The following is a 14,605-nucleotide window of genomic DNA, read 5'->3' as shown; positions in this document are numbered from 1 at the left end:
TGATGTAGCAAATAGGGTCACGCATTAAAATAAATGTATCATTCCTGTGACCAATAGTTAACAGCTCGTGTGCATATAAGAACCGATTTTGTCAATTAAATAGGAAAAAAGTGCCAATAAGGATTCCATCAGAAAATTAGAGTTCATAACCTTCAACTTTAGATATTTCCTGACCAGGTCCTGACCTACCTGACCCAATTTGTTGCGTATGACCCAAATGAAGACGAAAGATGAAGGCGTATAGGTGTGGAAAAAGCTTTGTGGCTTAACTCATTTACTTCTTCAAGCTACTCTCTTGGTGTCGTCCCATGGTTGGGTGCTCTTAGGAAGTACGGTCAAGGGATTTAATTTCAGTACCTTGTCACAGTGACAATAGTATGTGGTCCCTTACGAATTTCATATTGATTGTCACTGTGACAAGGTACGGAATGGTACGGAAATTAAATTATTTGACAGCATCCTATCCTATACGGATCATTATCTCAGCCATAAGACGTCCACTGCTGAACATAGGCCTCCCCCTTGGACCTCCATTCATACCGGTTGGAAGCGACCCGCATCCAGCGTCTTCCGGCGGCCTTAACAAGGTCGTCCGTCCATCTTGTGGGTGGACGTCTTACGCTGCGCTTGCTAGTCCGTGGTCTCCACTCGAGCACTTTTCGATCCCATCGGCCATCTTCTCTGCGCGCAATGTGGCCTGCCCATTGCCACTTCAGCTTGCTAATCCGGTGGGCTATATCGGTGGTGACTTTAGTTCGTTTACGGATCTCCTCATTTCTGATTCGATCACGCAGAGAAACTCCGAGCATAGCCCTCTCCATAGCTCGTTGAGCGACGTTACGGATATATCTCATGAAAAAATCAACTTGATTTGATACTTATTTAACATTAAATACTGGCACGCACTATTATATCAATAATCAAATGTAGTATGGGTTAAGGTTAGAATAAGTTTAAAAGTGGAAAAATTACTGTCTTGGGTGAGACTTGAACTCACGGCCTCTGGATCGATACTCCAGCGCCATCTGAGCCACCAAGACCTCATCCATAGCCAGCAAATCCACCACTTTTAAATTTATTCTAAGCTTAATAGCATCGTTCGCAGACGTTTCTGCTTGTTATAAATTAAGTTTGAAATGGAAGATAAATCGTACCTCTAAAATCACTTGCAAGATTTTTTCCTCCTTGCATGCGTACCTGAAAACAAAACACTGTTTTAATTGTGATATAATTGTGATATGATATCGTGAATTATGTCATCAATATCAAATATTGCAGTTCAGACAAATACAGTGTTTAAATTAAAATATGAGAAGATTGAAAAATAGTCAGAAGGATGGACATAAGGACATATAGGTTATGTGCCAAGTACCAACACTCACACACTTGAAGTTAGTAATTTTTTCCCATAAAATTAGGGCCCGATTCGAAGCCCGGTATTTATTTATAATGGTTTTTTGATCAAGGTTCAGCGGTACGATGCCGATCTGTGACATAAGTGATATTTTTTCAACCAAAAAACCTCACTTTAAAAAAAAGCTAACATATTGGTAGTCAATCGTGTTGATAGTGACATGTCAGTTGACCTCTGTGACCTTGAACTGTGACTAGACTAGATCACGTCCGGTGACTAACTTTAACGTTCCGGTAACTAAGTTTGACCGCTTGACAAGGTCAGTTGGCTCGTGATTCTGGTGACACTTCAAGATGACAGGTTTTAAAGGATTTCTTTATATATTTAATACTAGCTGTTGCCCGCGACTTCGTCCGCGTGAAATCTTTTCTTCAACATTTTACATCTTTAGCAGGTACCTATAATTATCATATCCAAGCAATGTCGAAATTACTTTTCTTTTTTAGCAAGTTGTATGAAGTTTTAAGTCAAGTGGATTTTGATGTTGGTTGCTGAAATTACTTTTCTTGTATTCTAATAATAGGTACCTATGTATCTATCTTATAGAAAGATTCAAGTTCCGCACTCACAAAATATCTGATCTCCATACAAACTTTCAACCCCATTCTCACCACCTTGGGGGATGAATTTATAAAATTGCTGAAATTCGTTATCATGTTTTTTTTTTTAATTTAATACCTTTGCAACAAGTTCAAGTTCCTAGCTGAAAATTAAATTTACACCCCAAGACGAACTTTCATCCCCTTTTTAACCCCCTTAAGGCTTGTATTTCCAAAAACGTTGCAATTACTTTTTTTTGTAATCGGCTAATATGTCTTTCTAAGAAGTTTCAAAGCATTTGTAATGGATTCAAACTTTGAACCCCATTTTAATCCCGTTAGGGGATGAATTTTACAAAACGCTGAAATTACTTTTATTGTCTTCTAATAATATCTCCATATACAAAGATTCAAGTCCCACACTCGAAAAAATGTTTGATGTCCATACAAACTTTCAACCCCTTTTTCACACCCTTAGGGGATGAATTTTCAAAAACACTGATATGACTTTTCTTGTATTTTAATAATATATCTTTTTACGAAGTTTCAAATTCCTAGCTTAAATGAAAACTTTAACCCCATACAAACTTTCATCCCCTTTTTAACCCAGTTAGGGGATGAATTATACAAAAAGCTGAAATTACTTTTATTGTCTTCCAATAATATCCCCAAATACAAAGATTCAAGTCCCGCGCTCGAAAAAATGTTTGATATCCATACAAACTTTCAACCCCTTTTTCACCACCTTGGGGGATGAATTTTCTAAAACGCTGATATCAGTTTTCTTGTATTTCAATTTATTACGTTTTTACAAAGTTTCAAGTTCCTAGCTTAAAATAAAATTTGCACCCGAAGACGAACTTTCATACCCTTTTTAACCCCCTTAGGGCTTGTATTTCCAAAAACGTTGCAATTACTTTTTTTGTGATTGGCTATTTTGCATTTCTAAGAAGTTTTAAAGCATTTGTAATAGATTCAAATTTTCAACTCCTTTTTAACCCTGTTAGGGGATGAATTTTACAAAACGCTGAAATTACTTTTCCTGTCTTCTAATAATGTCTCTAAATACAAAGATTCAAGTCCCACACTCGAAAAAATGTTTGATATCCATACAAACTTTCAACCCCTTTTTCACCCCCTTAGGGGATGAATTTTCAAAAACGCTGAAATTAGTTTTCTTGTATTTAAATAATATATCTTTTTACGAAGTTTCAAATTCCTAGCTTAAAAGAAAACTTTACCCCCATACAAACTTTCATCCCCTTTTTAACCCCCTTAGGGGATGAATTTTGAAAAATCCTTTCTTAGTGGACCCCTAGACCTTATAAGGAATCTAGTTGCCAAATTTGGACTTTCTAGTCCCAGCGGTTTAGGCTGTGCGTTGATTTAAGTCAGTCAGTCAGTCAGTCAGGTCTTTCACGTTTATATATTTAGACTATCCTTCACATGTCCATTTTTTTAATACTACGTTGGTGGCAAACGAGCATCTATTCGTGTAAAAACACAGAACACCGCCTCTAGAAACCTAATATTGGCCATTTTGTTCCCGACGCAAATCACCAAACTGTGAGGTGCGGGAGGGGTGCTCACGGCGTTGCGATTGGTCGTTTCAAACATGGCGCGCTGATACGTGTAAGCGTAGGGATGGGACATGTTCATTACAGCTAGTGGGTACTGCTACTAGTGATACCGAAATTTATTGTGGTAAAATTGTTACCAATTTAGTATACTTAGAGTAAACTTACGTAATAATTATATTGAATAATTTAATATTTCATTAAGTAATTTAACAATGTACCTGAAAATTTTACTTAACATATTAGGGCATTTCTGTTTAAAGTACCCAGAACTTGAATTTTAAAGTTTAGAAATTTTATATTATTTCCACTCAGAATCGCAATCTCTTTCGATACGAGAAAAAAAGTGTCGCCAAAATATCATAATTTTTTTTTGTCCCTTTTATTAAGGTCATAGAAGATTGTATTGAAAACATATTCAAATGGACCAATAACATATGCCTATTACAAATCAACTCCGAGTTCTCTCGCACTTCTTTGAAGTTCATCACCAGGTCTATCTCGTGACATGAGACCTAACTGCTCACCTAGAGGATTCTAAAAAACCCATACAACATATGTCTATCACAAACCAACACCGAGTTCCCTCGCACTTCTTTGAAGTTCATCATCAGGTCAATCTCGTGACATGAGACCTAACTGCTCATCTAGAGGATTCTAAAAAACCCATACAACATATGTCTATTACAAACCAACACCGAGTTCCCTCGCACTTCTTTGAAGTTCATCATCAGGTCAATCTCGTGACATGAGACCTAACTGCTCACCTAGAGGATTCTAAAAAACCCATACAACATATGTCTATTACAAACCAACACCGAGTTCCCTCGCACTTCTTTGAAGTTCATCATCAGGTCAATCTCGTGACGTGAGACCTAACTGCTCACCTAGAGGATTCTAAAAAACCCATACAACATATGTCTATTACAAACCAACACCAAGTTCCCTCGCACGACTTTCATCATCAGGTCCATCTTATAAGAATGTTGAACTGTTATAACATGCGGCTCCGCTGGCCTAGAGGATTCTAAAAACATATTATGTGTAAAATGGTACAATATACGGCATGACGAAGCACGAAGTTTCCGCAACTGACGAAACCATCATCGTCACATCACTAGTCGAAAGGGAAAGGGATAGCACATTGCATTTTCAAGTTGACGAAAAGGGACGGACTACTGCGCCTCTGCTTAGTGACCAGTATAAAATGAACCCCGCGGACAAGAAACATTATTCAATGAAATAATGAATTTTACTTTCCAGTGGGATGTTATTCCATCGTTTTGTAAGTAGAAGTCTTAGATGACTTGCCACACCATTTTATGCTGCAATATCCCATGATTTCCCAATGAATTCAATAGTTTACGATTTATTTTCTGAGACTCGTGCACACTGCTAACAGGTCGTAATCTTGGGCGCAACTAATCGGAGTGGCGCGCGAGCAATCTTATATTTGACCTATACACCATACGTGCGGTGACCGCGAGCCGTCCTATAAGCTCGGTCTATAGGGGTTGGTCTGTGTGTAAAAAGTTAGATTATTATAAATTCATGTTTGCATACTACCAAAATCCCGCATAAAAATATATCACGATTATAAAACTGAGATTTTAAAGCCGCCCCTGAATTTCAAAGTCTCCGCGGTTTACCAGTATATCCACATAGAACCCTTCCCAAGCATATGTGTCATACATAGAGGTTCAATAAAAAAAAATTCTTTTTACTTTTTACTTAGGTATGTTATGTTTAATAATTTTAGGTCCTATTTGCAACCGTCAATATTGTAAGAACTATGTTCTCTATTTCACATTACTCCGTAGGAACTGTTTCATTTACTATTATTAAGTACAGCAGACCGCATGACAAGGTCAGTGCGTGTGGTCACGTCAAGTGTCGCCTTACAAAGATAATACCTCAGTCTATATTAACAATGTTACTTGTTAAATTAATTATAGGCTACAAACTACACTAGTCTACGCCTCCGACTTCGTTTGCGTAGAAGTCGTAATAAATTTGCAGCCCAATTCTCTTATCCCTTAGAAATTACAATAAATCCTTTCGCAGTGCTCAACAATGGTTGAAGTTTCAATGTCCTGTAATCAACTTATTATTTTTCTTCTTCCTCATATACCGTAAAAGTATAAAACTTTGCCCTTTAACATAACTTTGCCCACCGCGTCACATTTCAATTAAAGCGAAATAACTTAAAAGTAGTTACAGATATTTCTGAAGAAAGTGAAGAACGCGGTGAGACGCGGTGGGCAAAGTAATGTTAAGGTGCAAAGTTTTATACTTTTATGGTAACAAGCACAATGTGGGGTTGCCAGAGAGCATGACGTTATAACAAAAGAAGTGCTAATCATAATTTCTTAATGTTTTTATTTTAGCTCAACATTTTATGAATTCTGCAAACGAATACATAAAATAGAGCTAAGTTGCCAACTTAGGCCCACTTGCACCATCCCAATAACCCGGGGTTTAGAGGTTAAACCAATAACCTAGTGTCAAATTGTACTGGTAACCATGGTAACTGCAGGTTTAACCGGTTAACCTCGGGTTAGTAGAATGGTGCAAGTGGGCCTTAGTTTGGTCAAACTCTAACATTTTTTCACGGTTGATTTATTTATCTAGTTAATAAAAGTCAGTCTGCCGTTGACATCGTATTCATTGTAGGCAAGTACATAAATGCATTAGTCTACGACACGAAGCTTATCCATCTTCAATTTGAATAAAAATCAATATGCTAATATATTAGTGATTATCTTCGAGCATTCAGTACAAATATGCCATTGTGTTAGCATGTCTTTATCGTGACAAAGAATGAAGCCACGGCCTTGCTGGAGCGACATTCCCACTTTAAGACATGATCTTGATTTGATATTACTCTACGTGCAACTCGCTCGTGCTTTTATGTTGCTGCACGTGAGATGCAATGCAATGTCAAATAAAATTGGAATTTGAAAATGGGACGACGAAGATGTATAAAAGATACCTATAGGTACGATATAGGCTAATTTTGAAGACCAAAACCCAACAAACAGCATTTTGTTGTCATGGATATTACCAGATCTGAATTTTCAAAACTTTAAACAAATTTCACATATGTTTTTGTTTTGAATTTGAGTTCTACCCTGGTCCTATAGATTTACTTTCCTACATATTGACCGTCTGTCTGATCTCAACAGGTCTTTAGGTTTCAATCGATTCTAGTAAAATTTACTATACAAATTTTTTTATAGTTTAAATTTTTGAATTATTATCAAAATGGCGGTTCACTAGGTCTATTTGCTAATCTAGTATAGTTAAGTACTAAACGTACTATGAATGTAGTACATAATGTACTTAGATTATATTGCCTTTTTATGGAGTTCCGCTAACATGGCCGTAGAGCCTGCACCTTATAAGGAGAATTGCATTTTTATCATTCTCCGTGCGATACCAGCGATGATACTCGTACTATTTATGAACTCTATTGCAATAATAATAAGGTCTAATCTTCATTAACAGCGTAGCAATGGAGTACTTAATTGTTTACAAAGTACAAATACCTAACTACATTATATTTTGTTATTGTGTAGGTGACTGTGACTTCTTCTTACCTAATATCAGTTACCCATTATTGTATGGATTGAATGTGATATATTGACAGCATAAGTGCAACACGTGCGATGTCACTGTCTAGATAATACGTCGCTGGAAAGCAATAATGCTGTAACCGGCACTACAATGTCTACAATTGTGTTGCAGGTTAGAGCATTATTGCTTTCCAGCGACGATATGTAAGTCAAAGGCCAAAGCAAAGACTTAATTCTCTTTGGCCAAAGATTCATATTTATTTGGCTTTTTTAAATACATATAATATGCTTGCCTATCCTGGCCAAGGCTTGTCATCGTGGAGAGACGAGATTGATCCCAATAAGGTCTAGTTATCTGGGTGGATAGGTTAGATGGTTGTCGCTTCCGTAAAAGCCTGCTTCAATTTCTTAGGATTAGATTGCCTCATGGAAACCCGGGCTTCTTTACGATGCAACATTTCCACGTCCACGATATTTCCGGACCGATACGACCCTTCCTAACCTAACCTTCAAGAAAAGAGAGTTTTCCCATCTTTATAGCTGGCAATGTACTTGCAACCTCTGGTATTCCAGGTGTCCTTGGGCGAGGGTATTTGCTTATCAACAGGCGATTTGTCTGCTCATTTACCTCTCATTTAAATTTATTTATGCCGCGACAAAAAGCCGTCCCGTCGACGTGTGTCGTTTTCATTGCAAGGGAGTCAAATTCAATCATCCAGCTAAGCGTTCCACCCACTCTGTCCACATTCACACATTCACAAAGCATTTGATCCACTATGTGCTCGGCCCAGCCTAATCTCGCCCTGAGACTCATATAAACTACGCGTCTTCGGAGATCAGTGTTACACTGGTTCCCCTATTGGTTTGTAAATGTTTTTGGACCCACCAGGAGGCTTCATTACCACACAGAGCCTCATTAAACGACAGGCTGTCTGGAGGGTGACTTAATGTCCAGGATTTTATTGCTTAGAGTAGAGAGTTGAAAATGGCTTGGATAACAGGTGGGGGCTTAAAGAGCTTAGGAATGAGGCTGTATATTCTGTGATGACAACCTGAGTGGCTACTATGTAAAGTGGAATGAGTTGATATTTAAATTATAAGTGTTCGAAACGTCTACGGAGGCAGGGATAACACATGCGTGTTGCTGACACTTAAAATACCTGAACACTTCTATTCTGGAGTACCCCATACTGTAATCTCTTGGGAAAACCTTGGGGCTCATTCCACAGCCGGAACATTCGATTGAAACTTCACAGTACAATAAAGCTTGGAAATACTTTCGTGACCGTGAATATGTAAAAAGATTTAGTTTTAATGTTTAACCTCCGACGGAAAAAGTGCGTATTTTTACAAGCTTTTGAAAGCTTGCTTTTACAAGCTTTGACCTGACCGTTGTCTATCTGTCTGTCCGTGTGTAATCAAATCTTCCAAGTTAAATTTGATCCACTTCCCGGTTTCCGATTGACCTGAAATTTTGCATGCATGTATAAATCGGATGACAATGCAATATTATGGTACCATCGAGCTGATCTGATGATGGAGACAGGAGGTGGCCATAGGAACTCTTCGATAAAACAAGGCAACCTAATTGTGTTAGGAGTTTTTAGAATTGTCTCGATAAGTATTAGTTGTCTGTCGTAAGAAAAGTACAGTCAGCGATAAAAGCTTGTACCAAAAATGAAATTTTTGCCAAAAACTTATTTAAGATTAACCTGTGTATTTGTGTCTTTCTGTGGCATCGTACTTAGCTGTCCAACGAATAAACTGATTCGAAAGCATTTTTTAAACGAAAGCTTTTGTCGGGGTGGTGCTTATAGATAGAACTTAACTCACTTGTTATGTCAGGGGTATTTAAATTGAAATACGCAATTGGATGCAGCTCGGGTACAAGTTATGCTGGTCTTAGACTCTGTATAGGGCAGTGTGAATCATCATTAACATGACATTTCCTCTTCAAACCTACTATGCAGATCAAATCACTAAGCTACTTGACATGCAAGTTATTCACCAGCTACTGCACACGTGTGTAGCTGGTTTTAAAGTCAATTAAAGATAATTTACATGTTTTTATTTATCTCATCATATTAATTTAAAGTGAAAAATACCTGAAATAAAAATAAATAAGGTTTGAAAAATACCATCTATAAAACGGCAATAGGTATTTGTCGATCAAATCCAGCAAAGATATTTTTCCACCAGCTTCGTTCTAGCCACCCTTAGAGTTAGACCAAGAAAAGTCTGCAGCGATTTTGATAGTCCACGCAGTGCAAGTGTTATTTTAAACGCCAAACTTCTTTGAAATTATGACGTATAAATAACACTTGCACTGCGTGGGCTATCAAAATCGCTGCAGACTTTTCTTGGTCTGACTCTAGCCAAACCTATTAAGGCTCGATAAATTAGTGCCAAACTGATGCGCACGCTTTGAGATTGCACCTCTCTATTTGAATCCCATAGAACTTGGCCTATCACATTCATCTTTGAAACTTTGAATCACCTAAAAGTACAATACCTAAAAGGCAAATGAAAAAGCTACTCTGACGTGGATGTCTTTATTTAATGTAAAGGTTTAAGTTCACTGAGTCGTTCGTGTTATGTAAATATGTTGGTTGCCTTAAAAAGCTCAAATTTAGTGTTATTCGGCGACCGCATTAGGTGAAGGTGAAATTGCACTCATAAACTGAAAATTACGAACGAATATAGGTGATTGTCACGTCAAGTATTTACAAAAATAGCTCGTATAACAAGGGCTCATGTACACGATGCGAGAACTCGCATGCGAGTTTCATTACATTGCGGTTTTTGATCGGTCGGTTGAATTGGACGTAACTAACAGTCCGCAGTGTAACTAAAATCGCATGCAAGTTCACGCGTCGTCTAAATCAGCCCTAAACTGCACCTTTAGTGACAATGTACTCGAACATTTGTACTATTCACAGATCATCATTTAGAATAGTGCACCTACAGCTATGTTGTTCGTGGCCCATCGGACGTAACCACCATGACTGTCCTTTAAATCTACGCCCTTTTGTGGATAATGTAAGCGTGGGTGACGACTTGACAAGGTGACGGGTGACGTCAACTGCGCATGACTTCAAGCGGTAATAACATTAAGTACCTAAGTGTTATTTATGTTAAATTATGTTATAAATAATTGTGTGAGAAACTTTGTTCTAGAGTACAAAGAATGATGTAGGTTTAACGCATGACAATAGAATCGATGGGATTTGAAACATTTTTAGGGTTCCGTACCCAAAGGGTAAAACGGGACCCTATTACTAAGACTTCGCTGTCCGTCCGTCCGTCCGTCCGTCCGTCCGTCCGTCCGTCCGTCCGTCTGTCACCAGGCTGTATCTCACGAACCGTGATAGCTAGACAGTTGAAATTTTTACAGATGATGTATTTCTGTTGCCGCTATAACAACAAATACTAAAAACATTATAAAATAAGGTTTTAAATGGGGCTCCCATACAACAAACGTGATTTTTGACCAAAGTTAAGCAACGTCGGGAGTGGTCAGTACTTGGATGGGTGACCGTTTTCTTTTTGCATTTTTTTCTTGTTTTTTTTTTGCATTATGGTACGGAACCCTTCGTGCGCGAGTCCGACTCGCACTTGCCCGGTTTTTTCAAATGCATTCGAACTATTTAACCCCAAACGCAAAAGAGGTTATACGTTTGACGCATATGTCTGCTATATACAGGGTGATTCAGGAGACGTGAGCAGGACTAACACTGCACATTTCGTAAATTATAAGCAACTGTTTCGTATCAGTATTAGTGAGGTTAACGATAATTTTCTAGTCGTGTTGAAAAAAAAAGTTATTATATTATTTACGACATGCATGGTCACCCTACAATTAGAATACTAAACTACCGATATTCTGTGTCAAATTGAATGTCATCACGGTCTGGTTACTTTTGAAAACTCGTATCTCACTCAAGTTGACAGTTTATTTTCTTCGTAATCAAAATGCTGTCATTACGGTTAAAGAGGTTTTATGTTTATTAATTAGGTCTCGTAGGGTGACCATGATTGTAGAGAATTAAATTTGCCCTCGCCAAAAAGTTAAAAAATAGGAAAAAGTGTGGTTGTTTCACCTAAATACGACGGTGATCGTTCAATTATCAGTTACTGAGTGTGCAGGATTAGTCCTGCTCACGTCTCATGAATCACCCTGTATATCTAGCTCCGTTCTTTAGCGATTCAGTTTTGGTTCTAAACAGAATTTCAATAAGGACATCATGGTCCTTAATACCATGATGTCCCCCAGGTCGCATTTCTCAACCAATATTTGAAAAAATTGTGTAGATTCCATCACTAGATACATAGTTTTTTGGTAGATTCAGATTTGGATTTTTTTCGAAAAGGCGTAGCGATGAGTTGCGAGGTTTACAGCTCACAACACAACCCTTAATAGAAATATTGACATAACAATTTAGGAAAACTGAAAAGACCTTCATTACGTTTCATCCTGTATAACCAAGCAATTTGTATTAATACAAATTGCTTTACAATGCCTTCAGGGAGACCAGTTAACCGTAGCTAACCCGGCATCCGGAAACACTTGATGACTGAGTCGATGACTCCGCAAGATGTCGCCACGTTACGGAATATTTATACTTAGTCATTACTTTTAATCAATTTGTAATTACCCATAATCCGTGAAGTTCAATAAGGCTTTAAATGAAAAATAAATATAGGTAGGTACTTCAAAAGTTTAATATGTACTTTAAGTACAGACATCCTTTTTACCCGACTACGGAAAATGCGTTATATTATGAATTAAGCAAACTATGTAGGTATAGGCACGTTAATTAAATGTTTAAAAATATGGCTCGATGCGAGATCGCAAGCCATACGTGTACCTATGTATAAATACGATCGTTAATAAACATTGAAAGCAAGTTTACCTACTACTTATTCAATATTTTTATTCGAATCAGAGCTCGTTAAATAAATACAACAAAAAGCAAATAAAACCAATATCCTTATACTTCCTCAAGCAAAAAGCGCGAAAACATTAAGATTATCGCAAAAAAACTATTACCGGCGCGTGGGCAAGCCAAGGTGACATCAGCGGCCAATCACAACAAGGCGTCTCTATTCATGAAGAGAATTGTTGCAAAATTAATTTAATAAATACATTTTTTTTTGTTAGTCTATGTGTATGTCCCACTGCTGGGCAAAGGCCTCCCCTCTCCCTTTCCAATCCTCCCTGTGCTGAGCAAGATCCCGCCAATCCCGCTGGAATGCATCCAGGTCGTCCCGCCACCTCTTTCTCGGTCTGCCTCTGCCTCGACTACCCTGGGGATGCCAACTAGTGGCTATTTTGGCCCATCTGTCATCATGCATCCGGCAGACATGTCTACCCAGCCCAGTCCCACTTTAGCCTGGCGGTCTTCACCCCAACATCAACGACTCGGGTTTTGGAGCGAAGTTCTGTGTTCCTCACCCTGTCATAACTTCGGACACATTAAATACATATATTAAAATATATATTTTGTGTACCAGGCGGCGTAGCACGGTGGCGTTTTTATCCCTTGTCACCATACCTGTCACGTTCTAACAAGTATGTAAGTGCGAAAGGGACGCGCATAGTGATAGTCGATAAAAATGGAACCGTGCTGCGCCCGCAGGTCAGGCGTGGCTCACTCCGCGATTTCGTCGCTTTGCTACAGGTAGCTAAAAGTACATCCGTTCGACCCCAATTTTGGGGTTTGCCATAAGCCGCGCGTGGCGCTGTCGCCACCTAGCGGCCATATCTGTGCTGATCGTGACCGACGCGTTTTGTTAGAGAGCGAGGAGTGAGTCTTCTGTACCTAGTACTATTATTTATTCTGTGTCAGGTACAAAGCAGATATTGTTGTGTACCAGATACCGCTGGAGTAACGAAGCCCTAAAAGCTGCGTGATGTGAAGTGGCGCAGAACAGGGTAGAGTGGCGCTCTCTTGTGTCTGAGGCCAATATTCTTTATGGGGCACTGAGCCAGTGAAGTAAGTAGGTCCTATGTTGTGTGTATAGGTAATTAGGTACGTGAGTGACCCATTTTAATATAAATTTAATATGTATCACATGTGTGTCTTATTTATTATAATATTAGTTACGGACTCTACGTCAGTAAGTAGAGTCTGCAGTCTGATAACGGGATAACTGCTGTCATTTATCTACAATAATTTTTAGTTATTACTGATTTTTTTTTAAAGTTTTTCAATTAAAAGACATGTCAAGATCGCTGACCTTCTTTCAAGTTCTTTCTAATGCTAAAAAACGAACTATAATTATGGATAAAGACCATAGAGGTCAAATTTACACTAGTTTATGCCACGCGAAGCATTTACGAATTGCCGTGTATTTGTGACGTCACAAGATCAGCGCCCGCGCACTGTTTTTAACGACTTACTGATTATGTGCAGTTCAATTCGCAAATAAAATATTTTCTAACCTAATTCCTTTGCGATAAAGTTGAAAGTCGTCTACATTCGTGATATCGACTGCATGTATAGATTTGTAAGAGCTTACTGCGTTCTGTTGTGGTTTAATGTTGTTGTTCGATATTAATACGTAATAAAATGATGCATCTTGTATCCTTTCTTGAAACTGTTAGATGGTGTGGATATCTCAAACTACAGTTGGTCAAACCAATTTGTCAGTCAGTAAGAACCAGGAAGACTATACTCATCCTTTTCTCTTGGGTGCTAATACTAGTGTAAGACAAAGATAGTATGATTATCTCTGTCTATGTTTGAAATGAGACAGTTATATGCCAAACTATATCTTTTAGTTTTATTTTGTTTTAAATGTATTTTAAATGCAGATAAAAAAAGAAAAAAAAATGCAGATGGATTTGCTGCGGTTTTGAACAATAATGATATTGACAGTAGATTGGGACTTAGAGAGAAAACTCAAACGATTAAATAAGATATTTGTATTAATTTTAATTATATAAAAGTCATAAATAAACTTTTGTAAACTAATTCGGAGTTTTAGTGAAGTGTTCTTATAAAACGAATAGGTACCTTCGTTTAATTTTAAAGTTGCCTTGAAGAGTCGCGGTTTTCCCCAATGCGCCGAGGATTTTTCCAATGTCACCATAAATGTCACAATAAAGTAGGTACAGTCGCCATCAGATATATCGGAGCGGCCTAGGTGTTCACAATATCTGAACACGCACTCTAACGCCCTGACAATAGAGGCGTGTTCAGATATTTGTGAACACCTTGGCCGCTCCGATATATCTGATGGCGACTGTACGGCCATTGGAAAACTCGATCAATTGTTTACCATAAGTACACATTTACAGTATTTACAGATTTATTTCTTCTACTCAGAATCATGGCTTTTTCGATCCTAATAGGAAAATAATTGTCAGGAAAGATATTTATTTCTTCTCCGTTAACATTCTTCATAGACTTTGTATGACGGTAACGGAATGGAAGGAACGAAAAATTTATGGAACGCACAAATGACAGTCACGCGTATTCGGGAAACGAGATAATC

This window comes from Cydia fagiglandana, chromosome 19 (assembly GCF_963556715.1).
Source record: "Cydia fagiglandana chromosome 19, ilCydFagi1.1, whole genome shotgun sequence".
In the NCBI taxonomy this organism is placed as follows: Eukaryota; Metazoa; Arthropoda; class Insecta; order Lepidoptera; family Tortricidae; genus Cydia; species Cydia fagiglandana.
Note: the sequence above shows the minus strand (reverse complement) of the source record.